The sequence below is a fragment of the Balaenoptera borealis genome (genome assembly GCF_965194805.1).
Source record: "Balaenoptera borealis genome assembly, chromosome: X".
Taxonomy (NCBI): Eukaryota; Metazoa; Chordata; class Mammalia; order Artiodactyla; family Balaenopteridae; genus Balaenoptera; species Balaenoptera borealis.
This window is the reverse complement of record NC_138881.1, coordinates 106,488,897-106,509,312: the sequence shown is the minus strand read 5'-3', so window position 1 is coordinate 106,509,312 and position 20,416 is coordinate 106,488,897. Positions and strand designations below refer to the sequence as shown.

At 33.9% G+C, this 20,416-nt stretch overlaps 1 long non-coding RNA gene across 1 annotated transcript in view; it reads right to left on the bottom strand.

Annotated features, from left to right (window-relative positions):
• LOC309620824 overlaps positions 1-20,048 on the bottom strand; it is a 245,730-nt gene extending 225,682 nt beyond the window's left edge. Inside the window, exon 1 of the long non-coding RNA XR_014239672.1 lies at positions 14,103-20,048. This is a non-coding gene — a long non-coding RNA (uncharacterized lncRNA). The remainder of the gene's footprint in view (positions 1-14,102) is intronic.
• Positions 20,049-20,416: the final 368 nt, after the last annotated feature.

The window sequence follows — 20,416 nt, the reverse complement described above, 5'->3', positions numbered from 1 at the left end:
AACTTCTCAACAAGATGTGTTCATCAACAAAGACATTGTCTTTGGAATGCTACCATTATGGGTCTCTAGGGTTAAATGTCAAGCTTTATTAAAACAGAGTTGGCAACACCACATTTCTGGGTCTGTCCCCTAGACAGCCAATTGGTTATATAAGTGGTATTCACTAGTTTGCCTATAGGAGTGGTTGCCTTCATTAGAAGAGAAGAGAAAACAAAAATCATAGAAAGAGTAACTCTCAGGAAAGATGTGATCCCTGTCAAAATGCCTCCCTGAAGTCACAAGGGTAAGTCTGTAAGAAAGTGTAGATGAGTACCTAGCACAGTAATTCAAAGGCCTACAAAAAAATGAGCTGCACTAGCAGAGATTCATTAATATGGAAAGGTAGCTTCTTTAGTATGGAAAAACAGCATGGTGGAGCTGTGAAGGCACTTAAATGGAGAACAAATCCCAACCTTGGGAAACTTTCTTAATTTCTCTCCCCTCACTTTTATCTTCAGTAAAATTGTTATGAAAATAGTTTTTGATTCATAGTGCTGCTATGATGATTAAAGTTAATTATTGCAAAGCTTTGTGAGTAGCATGTGGCCCATAATACAAACTATATGGAATTGTTAAATAAAATTTCTTGCAAGGCTTGCAATTATGCTTCTGAGCAGGAATATCTCATAGATGTCACAAACGCCACAGTTAAAGGTCACAACAGTCACACAGAACATCAAAAATGAAAGGAATTTTAGAACTCTTTAGCTGAATACTTTGCAGGATATTTTTTAGTATCTAGATACTGCTTTTTTTTAATTTTTGAATTTTATTTTATTTTTTTATACAGCAGGTTCTTATTAGTTATCCATTTTATACATATTAGTGTATATATGTCAATTCCAATTTTTAAATGAAAATTTTTATAGAACCCCAATTTATAAAATAGATAAAAGCAGAGTTGCTTTGATTGAAATAAGAATGGTCCTCTCTTCCAGTCTTGGCAGCAGTAAAGGTCTGATTCCTTTTAAAAACAAAAGGTCCATAAAATGTACAACACTAGGACCAAAATGTAAACTATGGACTTTGGGTGATTATGATGTGTCAGTGTAGATTCACCACAAGTATCACTCTGGTGGAAGATGTTGATAATGGGGGAGGCTATGCATGTATTGGAGCAGGGGGTATATGCAAAATCTCTACCTTCCCCTCAATTTTGCTGTGAACCTTAAATTAAACTGCTCTAAAAAATCTGAAAAAAGATACACAAAAGTTATTTAAAAAAAAAAACAAAAGAAACATTCTGTATTAATAGACTACTGTCTAGGTGTTATCATTCAAAGAAGTAGCTCCCAGGAAATGTGAACAGTCAACTTTGATGATCCATTCTCTCCAGGTTGCAGTAGAGCGTTATACAATTAGTATAAGTGTCTGTCTCCCACAAATCTGGAGATCAGAATGAATTTTTCAGTGATCTGATCAGAGATCAAGCCCCCCAGAAGAAATGCTTTCTACTTTCTGGCTCTTATTTTAAAATTACACCATTTAAAGCATTTTAAAGTGTACAATTCCGTTGCTTTTGGTACATTCACAATGTTGTACCATCATAACCACTATCTAATTCCATCACCCCGAAAGAAAACCCTGCACTCATTAAGTAGTCACTCCCCATCCTCCACTCTCTATCTCCAGTCCCTGGCAACCACTAATCTGCTTTCTTTCTCTATGGATTTGCCTATTCTGGACACTTCAAATAAATGGAATCACATGATATGTGTGTGTCCTTTCTGTCTGGCTTATTTCACTTAGCATAATGTTTTTGAAGTTCATCCGTGTTGCAGCATGTTCATTCCTTTTTAGGGATACATAATATTCCATTGTATGGCTATACCACATTTTGCTTAGCAGCTGATGGACATTTGGCTTGTTTTCACTTTGGGACTATAATGAAAAATGCTGCTATGAACATCCAAACACAAGTTGTTTTAGGAATATATGTTTTCAGTTATCACAGGTATTTACATGAGAGCACAGCACTGACTCATATGGAAATTGTATATTTAAATTTTAATGAGCAGCCAAAGTGTTTTCCACAGCAGCTCTACCATTTTACATTCTTACCAGCAATGCACAAAGTGTTCCAATTTCTCCACATCCTCACCAACTCTTGTTATCGTTTTGATGACCAATCTAGTAAATTTGAAATAATATCTCACAGTGGTTTTGATTTGTATTTCCTTAATGACTAAGGATGCTGAGCATTTTCCATGTGACTGTTGGTTATTTATTTATCTTCTTTGGAGAAATTTCTATTCCACTATTTTGCACATGTTTTAATTGGATAGTTTTTTGTTGTTGAGTTGTACATATTTGTTATATATTCTGGATACAGGCCCTTATTATATATATGGTTTTACAATATTTTCTTGCATTCTGTGGATTGTCTTTTCACTTTTTTTTATAATAATCTTGTATGTACAAAAGTTTTTAATTTTGATGAAGTCCAATTTATCTATTTTGTCTTTTGTTGCTTGTGTTTTTGGTGTCATAGCTATGTATACATCGCCAAATCCAAGAATATGAAAATTTACTCCTTTTTTCTTCTACGTGTTTTATACTTTTAGCTCTTACATGTAATTCTTTGGTCCATTTTGTGTTATTTTTTGTAAATGGTATGAGGTAAGGGTCATTCTTTTGCAAGTGAATATCTAGTTGTTGCAAGACCATTGCTTGAAAAGACTATTCTTTCCCCATTAAATTGTCTGGGCAACCTTGTCAAAATCAACTGGAGATAGCTATACAGGTTTATTTGTGGACAATTCCATTCCACTGACCTATATGGCTATCCCTATGCCAGGAATACACTATTTTGATTACTGTAGCCTTGTCCTAAGTTTTAAAATCAGGATGGGGGAGACCACCAACTTTTTTTTCTCCTTTCCAAGATTGTTTAGGCTACTCAGGTTCCCTTGCAATTCCATATACATTTTAGTATCAATTTGTCCACTTTCACTAAAAATGCACTTCAGATTTTGATATTTTATTGAATCTGTAGGTCATTTGAAGGAGTATTGCTATTTTAACAATATTAAGTCTTTCAATCAGTAAACATGGTATATTTTTCTATTTATTTAGATCATTTTGAGTTTCTTTCAATAGTTTTCAGGATAGGAGACTTGCACTTATTTGGTTAAACTTATTCCTAAGTGTTTTGTTCTTTTTCATCCTGTTGTAAATGGACTGGTTTTAGAAATTTCTTTTTTGAATTATTCATTTCCAGTGTATAGCAATACAACTGATTTGTGTATGTTGATCCTGCTCCTTTGATGAATTTGTTTATGTTACAATATTTTTTTGTAGATTCCTAGGATTTTTAATATGAATTCTCATGCTATCTACAAATAGAGACCATTTCATTTATTTCTTTGAAGTTTGTATGTCTTATTATTTATTTTCCTTGACTAATTGCCCTAGCTAGAACTTCCAGTACAGTTGAATAGAAGTGGCAAGAACAGACATCCTTGTTTTGTTAACGATCTCAGGAGTGAAGCGTTCCGTCTTTCACCATTGAGTATGATGTTAGATGTGGCTTTTTAAAATAGATAACCTTCATCATGTTGGAAAAATTTCCTTCTATTGCTATTTTGTTGAGAGTTTTTATCATGAAAGGATGTTGGATTTTGTTGCATGCTTTTTTCTCTATCTAGTGTGATGACTGGTGTTTTAGTTTCTTTGTTCTATTAATATAGAGTATTACATTGATTGATTTTTGCATGTTGAAACACCCTTGTATTCCTGGGAAAATCCCATTTGGTCATGCTTTTAATACACTATTGGATTTGGCTTGCTAGTATTTTGTTGAGGACTTTTGCAGCTATACTCATACGGGATGTTTGCCTATAGTTGTTTTTCCCTGTGGTATCTTTGCCTGGCTCTGGTATTAGGGGAATCCTGGCCTCATATAATGAGTTAGGAAGTGTTCTCTCCTTTATTGGATGGGGGGTGGTGGTGGTGGTGGTAAGAGTTTGAAAAGGATTGTTGCTAATTCTTCTTTAAATGTTTGGTAGAATTCACTGGTGAAGCCCTCTGATCCTGGGCCTTTTTTTGGAAATTTTGATTATGTATTCAATCTCTTATTATAGGTCTATTTAGATATTCTATCTCTTCTCCAGACATTTGTGGTAGTTTGTGTGTTTCCAGGAAATTACCCAACTAGGCTATCTAACTTGTTGGACTGGATATCTACAATTGTTCATAGCATTCTCTTATACTCCCTTTTTATTCTGTCATGTTGGTAGTAATGTCCCCACTTTCATTTCTGAAGTTAGTAATGTGAATCCTCCTTTATTCTTGGCCAGTCTACCTAAAATTTTGACAATTTTACTGATCTTCTCAAAGAACCAACTTCTGTTTTTGTTGATTTTATGTATTGTTTTTCTCTATTTCATTCATTCCACTCAAATATTTATTTTCTTCAATTTACTTGCTTTGAGTTTAGAGTTTAGAACTCTGCCTTTGCCTTCATTTCCTGCTAAAGCAGTACCTGAAAATCTACTAGAAATGAGGGTTTGGGAACTTCTCAGGTAGTTTCTGAACAAGCAACCATCCCTGGATATGTGTATGTCTTTCCCAGAAATACCTGTGAGCTTTTCAAAGCCCTCATCCCCTGAAGTGTCTGACTACCGAGGCTTCACTCTCAAGCTTTTCAGTTTGTCTGTTGTTTACCCAAATTTTTATCCCTTGCTCCATGGGGCAGAGGCTACTGCACTTGCCTTTACATGTTTTCAACAATCACACCCGCCCCCCCAGGGTAGCCACGTCAGCCATGCTAACTTACTGAGGTAGGTGAAAAAAAGGCAAGCCCTTTGAGCGGATCCTTCAGGATGTTACCAGATAGATCAAAACAAATAATCACAATTCTTGGAATATATCACATTCTCTCCCTCTATCACTAGGAACCAGGATGTGGTCTGAGTTCTTTAAGGCTATCACCAAGCTGGTGAACGCAGGGTAGGGTTAGGGTAGGTAATAATACCACAAAACACTCCTAATGAGATTCAAGTGATTGGGATTTTTTTCTTGATTAAGCATTTTTCAGGTTGCTATAAACATTTGATTAGTTTCCAGAGTTCTGCTAAAGGGCATTATGGCAGCCTATGTAAGTTAATTTTTGCTTTTGTGGAACAATGAGCTATTGGAGTTCCCTACTCTCCCATTTTTGCTGACGTCACTGGCAATCTACTTTTAAATAAGTCATATATTACCTTAATACGGCCGAGAGACCTATATGTAATAATGGCACCATGTCAAGAGGATGAAGTTTTGGAATAATCACTGTTATAACTTCTTATCTGTGATTTATCATGGCATCAATTAAATTAAATTTTGTTAATTAGCACCCCAGTGTTTAACTGATCCTGCATTCCTACAACAAGGAAATTGTTAGAATTGGCTTTGTACTAATTAGTTTTAAAAATACATGTCAAAAAGTTATCACCTTGAAACATTTATTTTAGGGTGGCCAATTTAGATTTGTTAATGTGCATGATTGCAAAATTTCCAATTTGCAATGAAAATGTAAAACTATTAATTTGTATAAGTAGCTCATGCCTACACATTCAAGCTAACATGGAAAATTATAACAACTATTCAGAAACTCAAACAAAAGCAGTGCATTTACTTTGAGCACCTATATTCAACCCAAATATGATTTCGTGGAGAAAGAAATGATTCTGAGCCAACTGTTTCTGTTATCTGTGTAATAGTATCATAAATAATGTCTTTACAAAGCCAACATCTAAATGAAACATAATTTTTCCTTATATCTTTATTTTTACTGAAGTATAAATATAGACACTAACAATAACAATTATATAAATTTCACTTTTTATACTGTTTTGAACCTAAAATGTTAGCTACTTTTTATATCATTTTCAGAACTAATTTACCACAAATATTCTAATTTACCAAAAAATATAGTAATATATCTCTTTTGAGCTCACACTTTATTGCTCCTTCGGTTAAAAAAAGGTCCTTGTTTGCATTTGTATAACTTGGTTATTACATGTCCCTCAGTGTCTCTACAGTAAAATGTGTGTGAAAGGAACCGTAAGAAAAAAACCACATCTTCATGGTGATTAAGGTTTTCTTATTCAGAGTAACATAACTTTTTCTTTAGAAGCCATGTTTAACTAATATTCAAATGTTGACTATTTAAAATATGTTTGGAGGCTTTTAACATATGCAAGAAATGAGCTTGCTGAGACCTGTCCTGTATTGATTAAAAGCACAGACTTTGAAATTAACCAGATCTGGATTGGAATCTCAGTTCCACAGCTAACAAGTTGTGTGACCTCAGGCAAATTAAATAAATTCTCTGTGTCTCAATTTTCTCAACTGTCAAATGAGAAGATTAGTAGTGTACACATCAAGAGATGATGGGAGAATTAGATAACTTAGCCCTCAGAAATTTGTGTTATGCTATTAAATGTTTCCACCTGAGGATACAACTTGGAGAAGTAAAGGAAACATAAACCTTGAAGCTGAACTGCTAAGGAGACCCCAAATATTCAAATATCTATCTGCTTCTTAGGTTCATAAAACATGCATGTAATGTTCTTGGCACATAACTCCTATTCCATAAATACCAGTTCTTTTCTTCCGCTCTTGCATTTGTGAAAGTATTTACTGCTACTTTTACTGTGGATTCAGATTTTCTGCCACAACATAGAATAACAATTAATCGAGACTGCATATGGAGCCCTATATATAGTAGAAGTCCAATACCATTTTTGATGATGATGAAGAAGATAACATTAGTGATAGGTAAAGATACCAAACAAACAGGCTTTCCAATAGACAGTGGAGGGAAAAACTAGTAAATGGCTGCCTTAAAGGAGTAAGGCAAATATTCAGGAGATAGAATTTAATGGCTCACAAAATTTGGAAACTGATAGAAGAACACAAAATACAACTAAACTACACATTCCATAGCAAATGGCTTCAACCATTTTTCTTCTGCAAAGAAAAATGTCATTTCCATGATTTTCACACTTCCATTGGGCATACTCAAGCTTATATTCAATTCCTTTTTTACTTTCCAAAACTCTAAACTTTTCTTACATCAGAGAAAATGTTCGATTGTCAGTGAGAAAGGCATAATTTGAGAATAAACATTAATCGACTCTACTTTGTTTGAGTAAAGCAGTATACTGCTTCTAGCAATAGAATGCTTCTAATTTGGGGACAATACCCTTAATGAGAACCAAAAAAATGATGAAGACAATATTGAAAAATAATTTTTGTGAAATAACTAGTATGTGGACATTTCAGTTCAGCTCAACTCAAATGTGGGAGAGGAGGAAAGCCCACACATATAAACTAAGCATTTATGGAAACTTTTTTCCAGATATATCTGCTAACTCTGAAAGTTCTATTGAAACAAAGCTGAGCAATTCTTTCAATACACTCACTGACCCTATTATTAATAGGGTTATTAGTATTGATGATCAGAGCCTTTCAAGGAGTAAGCACCTTGACCAAGGAATCTGAGGAACTATATCCAAAGAGGAAGAAAGAACTAGAAATAGATCAGTCCTCACAGAGACTAAACTCCTTTTTTGAATCATATCAGTCCTCATTGAGCTAAATTGATAAGGGTTCACTCGTTGTTCTAGCTAGTCCCCTGTCAGAAGTATTAATAAACAAGTAAATAATTCCTCTAAGGAGACATATTTATCAATATCATTCAGAGTCTCAGATTATCTCTATAATTTTTGAAACATGATATATTAAACCCAGTCAGAAATTGCCAGGCACATAAGTAGTTATACTCTGTGATCAAAAACTAAGAGACATACTACAAAATAATAATAAACCCATGGGTTATCCAAATAATGGAATTTTTATATATGGAATTAAAATAATTATAAACAATAGGACAATCAAATAGAAGACAAGATAATTTTAAGATAGAACTGAAAACTACAAATATGTGCTAAATAAATAATACAAATATGAAGTAAAATAACTCAAGTAAAGGATGCAATAGATAGGTTGAACAGCAGATTAGACTCTGTTGAGGAGAGAATTAGTAAACCGAAAAATAGATCCAAAGAAAATATCCAGACACAAACCTGGAGAGATAAAAGGGAGGAAAATGCTGAAAAGGTGTAATTTTTGTATGATGATTGAATTCCTAGAAGGAAAGAAGAGACAGAAACTGTCACCAATAAGAAGAGCCTAAAGAAACATGATGACTATATAAAATGTCTTACTCTGGATGGGATACTGGAACAGAAAAAGGTCAGAGTTTACATTGTTACAACAATTTGTAAGAGTCTTCAGCATTATATGCCAAAGTTGGAATATGCATACCCTATGATGCAGCAATTCCACCCCTACAGATATATCTGACAGAAATGAGGTCACATTTTTGCCAAAAAAATAACAATGTCAAGATGCTTCAAATCAGCACTAATCATAACAGCCCCAAACTGGAAACAGATGTTTATCAACAATATAATGGATAAATAAATGTCAGTATAACCACAGAGTATAATATTAGTAATGAAATTATATGAAGTACTACCATACATGACAACATAAATAAACCTCAAATCATTACACTGAGTGAAAGAAGCCAGACATAACAGAATACATTGTTTACGTATTTATAAAAAGCTCAAATCACAGAAAAGTCTATTTTATTAGTAGTGAGGATAGTGGTTCCCTTTGGGATAAAAGGTGGGGAGAGTATTTAGGAAGGACCTAAATGGGGCTTCCAGAACACTGACAATATCGTTTCTTTTACTTAGTAGTGGATACATGGTTTTACATGGGGGTTACATGGAGTTGTAAACTTGAGATTTTTGTACTTTTCTGAATGTCTTACTTAACTAAAATTTTTTCTTGTTGAATTCAAATCACTGAAAAAATAAATTTTTACATAATGTGATATTTTATCTATCATTAAAAGCAAATTACTTGTGACAAAGCATGTGGACAAATTGTCTCCAAATTAATACCCTTTTGATTGATAGCCTATGTTAAACATCCTTCCTTATTCTAAGTCTTTCAAGTCTGAGTGGGTGGAGGCGCATATAAAATTGGGCCAATTTTGAATTTCTGTATTTAACTGTGGGATTTCACTTCTAAATCAACTATCAGATAACATTATTATCCACATGGCTGTGCTGATGCTTTTGACAGTGTTTGTATGTGAAGTGATTTATCCACAGTAAGAAATTTTACTGGATTCATTTCACTTGGGAAGTAGGGAAGAAAAGGAAAAACAAAACAAAATAGTGGCTCAGTATAAACTGATTTAGTAGGAAAAATCATTCTATTTTTGAGTCCCCCAAAATAGATAGCCAGGAATAGGATGAAAAAATATTGAAAATTTACTATAAAGTGCATTTTTTCATTAGTGTCATTTCCATTGGCTACAGTGTCTACAGATAGCTACAGTTGTCTCTGGATAAAAACTGAAGACAGTATTTTATATTTTCAATGATTAATTTCCTCAAATAGAAGGGAGGTTTAGATAATTATAGCCATTAAAAAGTTCTTTTGCATGTGAAAATAAGTTCAAGTGTCAATGAATGAACTGCATAAATTTATATCTGCTTTAGGAGTGAGTCTTGGAACCATGCTCAACATTTAATTTCTCATTAAGCCAAAGGGTCACAATAGGTTGCATGTTATACTGTGATCACTGCACCTAATGCATTGTGAAGTAAGAAGCCCAGGCCAAATGGCAATGTAGCCACTGTGAAGATTTACACAATAACTTATAACTCATTATTTCCTATAGAGATGGTAAACATTTTATTAAAATAAAGACAACATCACATATTTTAAGCATAAATCTTACCTCAATTCAAAGACAAAATAAATGGAGAAAAGATACAGTCCATTAGTATTTATTCAGTGACCTTTCAGTCCTTATCAAATATCATATATTTGTAAAAAAAAGAAAAAAGAAAAAAAGGGAAGGTATATTTCATAGTAAGTTAGGAAAAAAAACTCAAAAATTTTATTATTTTGAACTTAACTAATTCAAGTGCATGATCATTTGTCTGAAGAATTTGTTTTATTTACAAAAAGGTATTTTAATTGTGAGTGAATAATCTCAACCCATTAATCTTTTGAGTATTCATCCTTCTATCCATCATTCTTTCTTTCACTCTTTTATTTAACAAATATTTATCTGGTGCCTGTTACATGTCATGCACTCTGAAATGTTTTGAGTGCATAGAAATTAATAAAATTTAGCCCACTATCCTTAGCAAATCACAGTAAGGAAAAAGAAAAGGATGGATGCAATCACTTGGAATACTATCAATAAGCTAAGTGAGTAAAGAGTGCTTTATAAGAAGCAGCAACTACTTTTCCTGGGGGTGAGAGTAAAGTTCATGAAAGCCTTCCAAGAAAAAGTAATGCTTGAGTTTTAAAAAATAGTAGGAGTTTTTTGTTTTTGTTTTTCCAGTGGACAAAAGGGCAAAGGACATTCCAGTCTAAAGCACCAAGTTGCAAGACAGTATAGTGTGTTATTAGAAATGGTTAGTGGAAAAGACAATATTTGAGTGAATGGTGGATGAGGAGATTGTGAATCTAGATAGTGGTCAGATTAAGAAGGGTTTCATTTATCACAATAAAAATTTGAATTTTAATTCATAGGTACTGGGGTAAAATTGAAGAGTTTTAAGTAAGAAAGTGTTATTTTCCACTATGGAGACTAGACTAGAGCTAGAAGAAATGGGAGACATTACATAGTGACCACTTAGAAGCCTCTAGCAATAGTCCAGACAAAAAAACGATGAGGGTTGGAACTGAGGCAATAAGTGCATAATACATGTGCAAAGAATATTAGAGATACAGGCCCTCTGGAACTTCTCCCCTTGTTGGATCTCTACTTTGAGCAAACAAAGCAGAGCTGCAGAATGCATAGAAGATATACTTTATCATTCCCAGCTCCATCCTTACTAAGTGTATAATGTATAATCTTGGACAAGTTGACTTTGATACCTTTTCCAAAGCTGGAATATGAGAATTCTATATATTTATATTTATATATAATTTATATATACATATACATAATCCCCATATTCCAGCTTTGGAAAAGGCACAGACGTATGTATCTATGTATCTATCTGTCTGGCTATCTATCTATAAAAAAATATATAAAGTGATTGTCACAATTAAATGAGATAATGCATTTAACTGTGCATTAAAATTTATTTATTATGTATTATTACTCAATATTACAGAAGTGTGAGGCCTGAGAGGTGCATGCCCGTGATACTTAAACAAAAAACTATAGTATTGGCATAATGAATATTCACCTTATTATTAAAATCCAAAGAATAATATCAGCAGTATAACTCCAAATATTAACATTTTTGATAAAATGCAAACAGTTGTGTCCTACTTCTAATTGCAAATCCTTTTAGTGGATGGTAATACCAATGGTTTACATCTCCCTGTCAACACAATACATAGTTATTGTTCAAAATATGCTTACTTTAGTATTGTGTATAATTTTTCTTTTGGATTGATATACTAAACTTATTAGGAAAAATAAAAACTCCACTGTATCTAGCTATCCTACGTCCACTCCCACTCCCATCTGTAAAGGCTTTGTGGCAATATTTCACATTAAATGTGCTCAAATTAAGCATTTAAACTATAATAGCACTTTTTCTTTTGGACATATATTTCAGTTCAGCTTTCTCTTTTTTTCTTCCATTGCATTACATTCAGTTATTACCATTACCTCCTGGCTCCATCATTCACTATTTGTGTGGCCTTTGGTAAGTTACTTTATCTATCTGAACTCAGTCTCCTAGTTTCTCAAAAAAGACAAATTAATAGTACTTAACTCGCAAATACATGATGGGAAATAAATGTCATAATTTTTGAAAAGTGCTTAGCATAATACCTGATACAAAGGGATTACTCAAGAAATGTTGTGGTTATTATTTAACAATTCTCTCTAGGATCAGCCCCATGTTATTGGTGAATAATACCAATCAGAAACTAGCATTACTTGCTGAGCATTTACTGGGAGATTTTTGCCATATTTCAGTAAGGAAATTTTGTCTGAATGAAAGGGAGAAGTCTGAGTGGGGATAGCTGGGGCCTCTCTGACAGTCTGTTCTTAGGAATAATTAGAGATGACTGAGGTCACTGAGAGCTGGATCCCCTAGATCTAGGTACATCTGTCACAAAGAGAGAATGTGAGCAGAACCTTCTGGAAGTGGGCCATATGATGGATGGAGACCAATGAGAGAGTATCACTGAGTGATTTAGAGAATCAGGTCAGATAAATAAAAAGCAAAGTAGAATGACTCGATAATGTAGTAGGTTAAAAATCTGGCTCTGTCATTTAATAGTTTTGAGATCTTGGACAAGTTACTTAACCATTTTCTCACTAATCCAAACCTAGCCTCCTTCTAGTGAATCCCTAAGGCAGTCTGACATTAGAATATTTAAGATACTGCATTTATCTAATAAACTTTAATACAGACCATCAATAATGTAATTCTAAATTATATTTTTGTTAAAATATGTTTTGTCAAGGAACCCCAATTGTTAACCTTTTAGTTTCTTTGAAATTATATACTTGAGAAATTCTCAAACTATATTTATATAAATATGTTATGAAATTCTTAATTTTAATTGTCCTCTTAATATGCCTCACATTGGTAGTGATATTTGCCTCTTTTGTTCACTGCTCTATATCCAGCAACTAGAACAGTGCCTAGCACATAATAGGTTCTTAATAAACACCCATCGAATGAATTCACTCAGACTGACTTCTCTCTGATGTATACAAATAAACAATTTCAAAGTACAAATACATAATTATCCTGAGAATATTCATAAATTTCTAGCAAAACAGTTGAAGTTACTAACAGAATACTATATATATATATCTTAGATATCTTAGATATCTATTGACCCATATTTGAATTCCTAGGCCCAAATTCAAAGTAGGAGGAGGGTTACCCACACCTACCACAAGCAATGCCCCATCACCAGTGGCGCGTCCTACAGTCTAACTCAATTCAGACACATCTACCTGGAGATGGTGCCAGATTCTACAGGTTAAGGGTTCAGTCCTACAAGACTGCCTCTCCCCACTTCAGGAACCAATTGCAAGCCCAGGATATCACCTGTGCTTCTGACAAACTGGCTATAGACTAGAAGTTCCAATGACCCCCTCCTTGGATTTCAGATGCCCTTTGCAAGTTCAGGTTGTTACCTGTACTTCTGACCCAGTGGCTATAAATCAGAGGTTCCCACGACCCCCTCCTCAGGTTCAATTAATTTGCTAGAGCAGCTCCCAGAAATTAGAGAAACTTTTCATTTACTAGAACACCAGTTTATTATAAAAAAGGTGTAACTCAGAAACAGCTAGATGGAAGAGATGCATATGGCAAGGTATGGGGAAAAGGCACAGGGCTTCCATGCCCCCTTCCAGGTGCACCACTCTCCCTGCATCTCTATGTGTTCACCAGCCCAGAAGCTCTCTGAACTCTTTTTGGGGTTTTATGTGGGTATGATTGATTAAATCATTGGTCACTGGCAATTGATTTAACCTTCAGCCCCTCTCCCTCCCCAGAGGTCAGGGGCTGGGGCTGAAAATTCTAACCCTCTAACAACAGGATTGGTTACCCGGCAACCAGCCCCCAACAGTAGGTACAGTCACAAAGACGTCTCATTAACATAATAAAAGACACCTTTGCTGCTCTCAAAACTTAGGAAATTCCAAGGGGTTTTGAGTTCTGTGCCAGAAACTGTGATGAGGACCAAATACATATTTCTTACTATAAATGACAATATCACAACCCAACATCATCATTCATTTTTAAAACATGCTGCAAATCTCTGTGAATGTCTTTATGATTTCAGATATATAAAAAACACTAAAGAGAAAGCAGGTAGATGACTGTGACGTTAATTCAGAAAACAATGACCACTAAGCAATTCACTAAAATATCTGCACAATTATAACTTATCTTCAGAGCAATCTTACGGTGAATGTTCCATTCTTTTGAGTGAAAGCTGGCATTTACCATAGAGGAAGTTTTCCTAGCCCACACCCCTTATATACTTACTATTTACTGCCCATCGTCTCATATAGCCGGTCTATCCTTTACCATAAGTATTGGGCCCTTCAAAATAGAAAGAACCAAGGGAGATGTGAATGTTTTTAATATTATACTTGTGTATTATTTTTTAAGATGTTTTAAAACACGTAAAAATCTATAGGTGTGAATATTATTCATAAACAATTTTCCCACTTCACAAACTCAATGCATTATGTTATGACAACATATTGTTCACTCTAATTTTTCTCATTATTTTATTGTATAATATGGATAAATAATGACTAGCAACTATGATAATGACTCATCAAGGGACACTCCTTATGTCAGGTAGCAGAAGTGAGGAGACAAACATTTCTTTATGATGCTAAAAAAAAGCTAGTTGAAAAGTGAAAAATCGCATGAATTTAGAACCCACTTTTGACCTATGTGGTCAGCTATTTTGAATATTTTCATAAGTGAGATTACTGTTTTGGCATAATATAGAATAATAGAGAATTTTAGTGAACTACAATAAAGCTTCTATTAACCAAAATGTTCATCTATTAGAGTATTCTGGCTATTCAATTTTTCTTAGGAAAAGAATCTTAACTCCAAAACCTTTCGTTGAAGACTATTTCCAATATATTTGCCCACTTTGCTGCATTTGCCATATCATATAGGCAACAGATTGGGATATTTTTCGATGATTGGAGGACTTATGGTTTTTCTGTCTCAATATTTTAAATGCTTGCACTATTTGCAGGCCTGTAGGTAGAGACGGTATAAGAGGCTGAACAGAGTGTATTCAGATCCTCAGACCTCTCTAGATGTACTTTCATTTGTTTGTCTAATTTGAAAAAAATATACTTGCATCTAGCTTGTAGGTTTATTATAAAGTTTAATTTAGACAAGCATACAAAAATCTATATGAAAGTCTATTAAAATGTAAGGTATGTGTTCATTTGTTAACAATTATTGGATACTTAAGTGTGCCAGATACTATGCTAGTTATTTGTGTAGAAGTATGAGCATGTGTGTATAGATTTTTTAAATATTTGCCTTTTAGGCAGAAATACAATATAGCCAGAATAGCATAATTATAATAAGGAACTAAAGTTTATTTGATCATGGTTAAGTAAGGTTTTACTTACTAGTTAGTTAGTAATGTTAGTTCTTTATCTTTAGATAAAGAAATAAAAAAAGAAGTACTGTATGATATCACTTATATGTTGAATCTAAAAAATAAAACAAACTAGTGAATATAAGAAAAAAGCAGACAGATATAGAGAACAAACTAGTGGTTATCAGTGGGGAGAGGGGAGAAGGGCAGTATAGGGGTCGGGGAGTGGGAGGTACAAACTATTGGGTGTAAGACAGGCTCAAGGATGTATTATACAACACGGGGAATAGAGCCAATATTTTGTAATAACTGTGAATAGAAAGCAACCTTTAGAAACTGTATAAATGTTTTAAAAAGTTGTTTATCTTTAGATCTTGAGCAGTCTTTAAAGTCTTTCCTGGTGAAGTGTACCATCACAATTTGTGACTTCTTCAGATTTTGTCTCAGCATCCTTAGATTCATGCAAATTACAAACACACATGCACACGTATGTGCACACAGGGATATACACTCTGTCTATATATTATTACGAGTAATTTCAATTACTATCTAATGTGAGATACTATATCAGAGATGTGGCCTGCGTATCTACAATAATATATGTTTACTAGATCATTCAATCTCTAATCTATAAATTGACTTTGTCAACTAACAATATGCAATTATTATACAATCTGAGATCAGCTACTTTTACTTTGCCTATGAGAAGGAAGAGGCCATGAAGATTTTAATCAGTGAATGAATGAATGATTAAATGTAGCCTAAGTCCGTTTGCCTCAGTTTCCTGAATTAGGTCTACTTACTTGGTAGAGAATAAAGCAATAGTGGGTTACTTTTATGTTCACTAGGAAATAGGAGGGTTTGGGTATTTTGTACTTGCAGTAGATGGCAAAATGATCACAGATTCTTCACATCCCTGCCACCACTCCCCTCTTCGACAATGAGACTTTGCAGCTCCTCTCATCAAGAGCTGGAGCCTATGACTTGAATCCATTAGATTTAAGATCTGAGTTCAGTTATATGACTTAATTTGATTAATAGGACATTACCAGACATGACACAAGCCAAGGCTTGGAAACTGCTGTTCCCAATGCTCTTGGGAACACTGCAATTATCACCATGTGAAAGAACCTGGGCTAGCCTTCCTGATAATGAACAACACATGGTTGAGTTTAACTACAAATACATTAGGAAACGTAGTTTACACAACAGAGAAAAAAGTCCCAGGTGTACCAAGCCAAAATTAACTACCCACAGAATCATGAGTAAACAAATGAGTTGTTTCTTTAAACTATTAAGTGTTAGGTTGTTTGGTCAAACCAAAGTGAATTAATAAAAGTCTATATGCTTATGTCAATACTTCTTGATACTTTAATGGGCGTATGAATTACCTGAGGATCTCATTACACGCAGATTCTGATTCAGTAGGTCTGGATTGGGGCCCAAGATTCTGCATTTTTAATGAGTTTCAGAAGATGACTGGTCCACTGAACACATTTTCTTTAACAAGGGCCTCTGTGATAGGAGACATAAAACTGTTAATAAAAACACGAGCTGCTCTTGTCAGTGATGTCCACGACTCTGATCAATGAAATAAACTCTTTAAATTTAAATAAATTTACATTATCTTCCCACCTAATATAACAGATAACAACACCCACCTTGAACACAACACACACACACAAACACATGCACAGTCCCCCCCCAACACACACACAATCCTCACTTCATTGCCAGAATGTGGTGAACATACACAGAACCATCAGAGTAGAAGGTTAGAAAACCATAGAACCAGGCAAATAAAATAAGTAATTATTAACTGACAGCAGAAATATTTCAGGAAATAAGTTTGCTTTGCAATAAATTTTAAAGACTTGTTTAAATATCTAAACTTGAAGCAATTAGAATCCCTGCTCTCATTGAGCTTACAAAACAGTGCTTGGTTTAGGGGTATATATAGACACATTTTCATTCACTCATTTATCCTAAATGAATAATTTGCTGTATTTATGAAGTTCTAAATAAGATATCCTTGCAAGTATTATCATGGAAAGAAATGAAGACTGAGTAGATCTCAGCTAATTACCACCATCAGTATTGTACAACTCAAAGCAGTATAAGAAAAATCCTAAGAGATATTCCTATCTGGTTTTGCTACACAGTACAGAAGAATAGTAGGGTGTACTATTTGATAGCTTTAAATTTTATACTTTTGAAAAGTGCTTTAAATAAATTTGAGATAAAAAGGATTAGACAAAAGTTAATGCTGACACAAATTCAGCCCTTTCTGCGCTAAGTAAAAGTTGAATTGGATGATGCTTAAGATCATTCCAATCTCACAAAGTGAGATTTCATGAATTTTCTGAAGAAGAAGTTGCTTAACTACAACAATGTGTGATGTATAGAAATTATTGCTAGTGGTGTTCATTAAAAAGAGCTTTCCAAATTCAACAAATAAGAAGATAGTTATTGAATTACATTGAAGAATATCTTATTGTGATTTTACTTCACAAGCTCTTATTTATTCATAAAATAAAGGAATGCTTATTAAGAATGATTTTTAAGATAGTTTAAAAGTATATGATGATTTACTTCTCTACAATTAGACACACATGCATGCTGTTTATGTAGAGATTTCAACCCTACATCCCTACCACCACTACCATCACATACATATACACACACAAACACATTCAGATAATAATGAAGAAATTTTAGTGACTGTAAAATTTCTTATCAGCTTTTTTGAGATACAATTTACATACTATACAATATACCCATTAAGCTGTAGAATTCAGTTGTTTTATATATTATATTAATATTTTAATTATGGAAGAATATAACAAAATTTGCCATTTTAACCATTGTTAAGTGTACAAATAAGCATTAATTCCATTCACAATGTTGTGCTACCATCACCACTATTTCAAAAATTTTTCATCACCCCAAACAGAAATCATATAACAATTAAACAATAACTCCCTATTCCACCCTGCCTCCAGCCCCCAGTATTTGAGATACTGCATATAAGTAGGTTCATAAAATACTTGTCTTTTTGTGTCTAGCTAATTTCACTTAGCATAATGCTTTCAAAATTTATCAATGTTATGGCATGTATCAAAATTTCATTCCTTTTTATGGCTAAATAATATCCCATTGCATGTATGTAGCCATATTTTTACCCGTTCATCTGTTGATGGAAACAGGTTGTTTACAACTTTTTGCTATTGTCAATAATGCTGCATCATTGATATACAAGTATCTCTTTGAGACCGTGCTTTCACTACTTTTGGGTGTATACCTTGGAGTATTACAGAGTCACATGGTAATTCTATGAACAGCTATTTGAGGAACTTCCAAATTGCTTTCTATAGCTGCTGTACCATTTTATATTCCTACTAGAAATATACAAGGGTTTCAATTTCTCCCCATCTTCACCAACACTTGTTATTTTTTGTGGTTAAAAAAAAAAACCCATTTAAGCAGAAATTAACACAACATTTTAAATCAACTATACTTCAATAAAAAAATTGAAAAAAATTAATAAAATTTTAAGTGTATAGTACAATATTGTTAACTATATGTGCATTGGTTTACTGCATATCTCTGGAACATCTTAATCTTGTATGACTGAAAGTCTACAGCCATTAAGCGGAAACTCCCAATATGTTCCCTGCCCTAGTCCCTGACAACTGCCATTCTCCTTTCCACTTCTTTGAGTTTGAATAATTTATATACCTCATTTAATTGTAATCATGTCATATTCATCCTTCTATTACTGGCTTATTTCACTTAATATAATGTCCTCAAGGTTCATCCATGTTGTAGCATACAGTAGAATTTCCTTTTTTTAACCTTGAAATATGTATATATTTCTATAAAATAGAAAGACGTGGAAATATATATCCTTTGGGAACTCCCATGATGTGTATGCTTTGCATCCATTTAACATGTATGTTGTTGTTCCACAGGTTCTATTTATTGTTGTTCATTCACTTTACTTGCTTCATTTCACAGTACTTGATTTATTTTACTTAAGTTCTGCTTACTTCAGTCTTTATTCTTTATTCTTTCTGCTCCACAAACTCAATAATTCCATTTGTCTTGTCTTCAATTTTGCTGGGTGTTTCTTCTGCCTGCTCAAATCTGCTGTTGAATTCCTCCATTGAATTTTTAATTTCAGTTATTGTACTTTTCATCTCCAGAATTTCAGTTTGATCCCTTTTAATAAATTCTCTTTATTGATATTCTAATTTTGTTCATACACCAATTCGCTTTAGTTTTTTGGGGTTATGTTTTTCTTTAGGTCTTTGAGCATATTTAGTAAGACAGTTGTTTTAAAATGTTTTTATGGTAAGTCTGATGTCTGATCTTCCTCAGGGATGAGTTTTATCAATTTATTTTGCTACTTTTAATGGGCCATACTTTTCTGTTCTTTGTATGCCTTGTGATTTCTTTGTCAAAAACTAGACATTTGAATATTATAATGTTTTAACTGTGGAAATCATATTCTCTCCATCCTCCAGGGTTTGTTTTTCTTGCTGTTGTTGTTGCAGGCTGAAGTAGTCATTTGTTTAGCTACTTTTCCAAACTCTTTTGCAAAGCCTGTATTCCTTGTCATGTGTGATAACTGAAGTCTCTATTCTTTTTGCTCAAGTTCAACTAACGCTTTGACAGAAATTTCCTTGAATCCCAAGGTCTAAAAAAATAGGAAAGAAAAACAAAAATAAGAAACAAGCACCTTTCCCAGTGTTTGCAGATTTCTCTTGCTGGGGGATGCCTTCAACACTTAGCCAGTCTTTCACCAAGTGTAGGAATTAGTCTGAAGTGAAAGCTGAGGGTCTCTTCTGCTATTTTTTTTAAAAATTTTTATTTATTTATTTATTTTTGGCTGTGTTGGGTCTTCGTTTCTGTGAGGGCTTTCTCTAGTTGCGGCAAGTGGGGGCCACTCTTCATCGCGGTGCACGGGTCTCTCACTATCGTGGCCTCTCTTGTTGCGGAGCACAGGCTCCAGACGCACAGGCTCAGTAGTTGTGGCTCATGGGCCTAGTTGCTCCACGGCATGTGGGATCTTCCCAGACCAGGGCCTGAACCCGTGTCCCCTGCATTAGCAGGCAGATTCTCAACCACTGCGCCACCAGGGAAGCCCTCTTCTGCTATTTTCTGAGTATGCATTTTGCCCTTGACAAGTACGTGGCTTTTGAAATTCTCTCATATACAC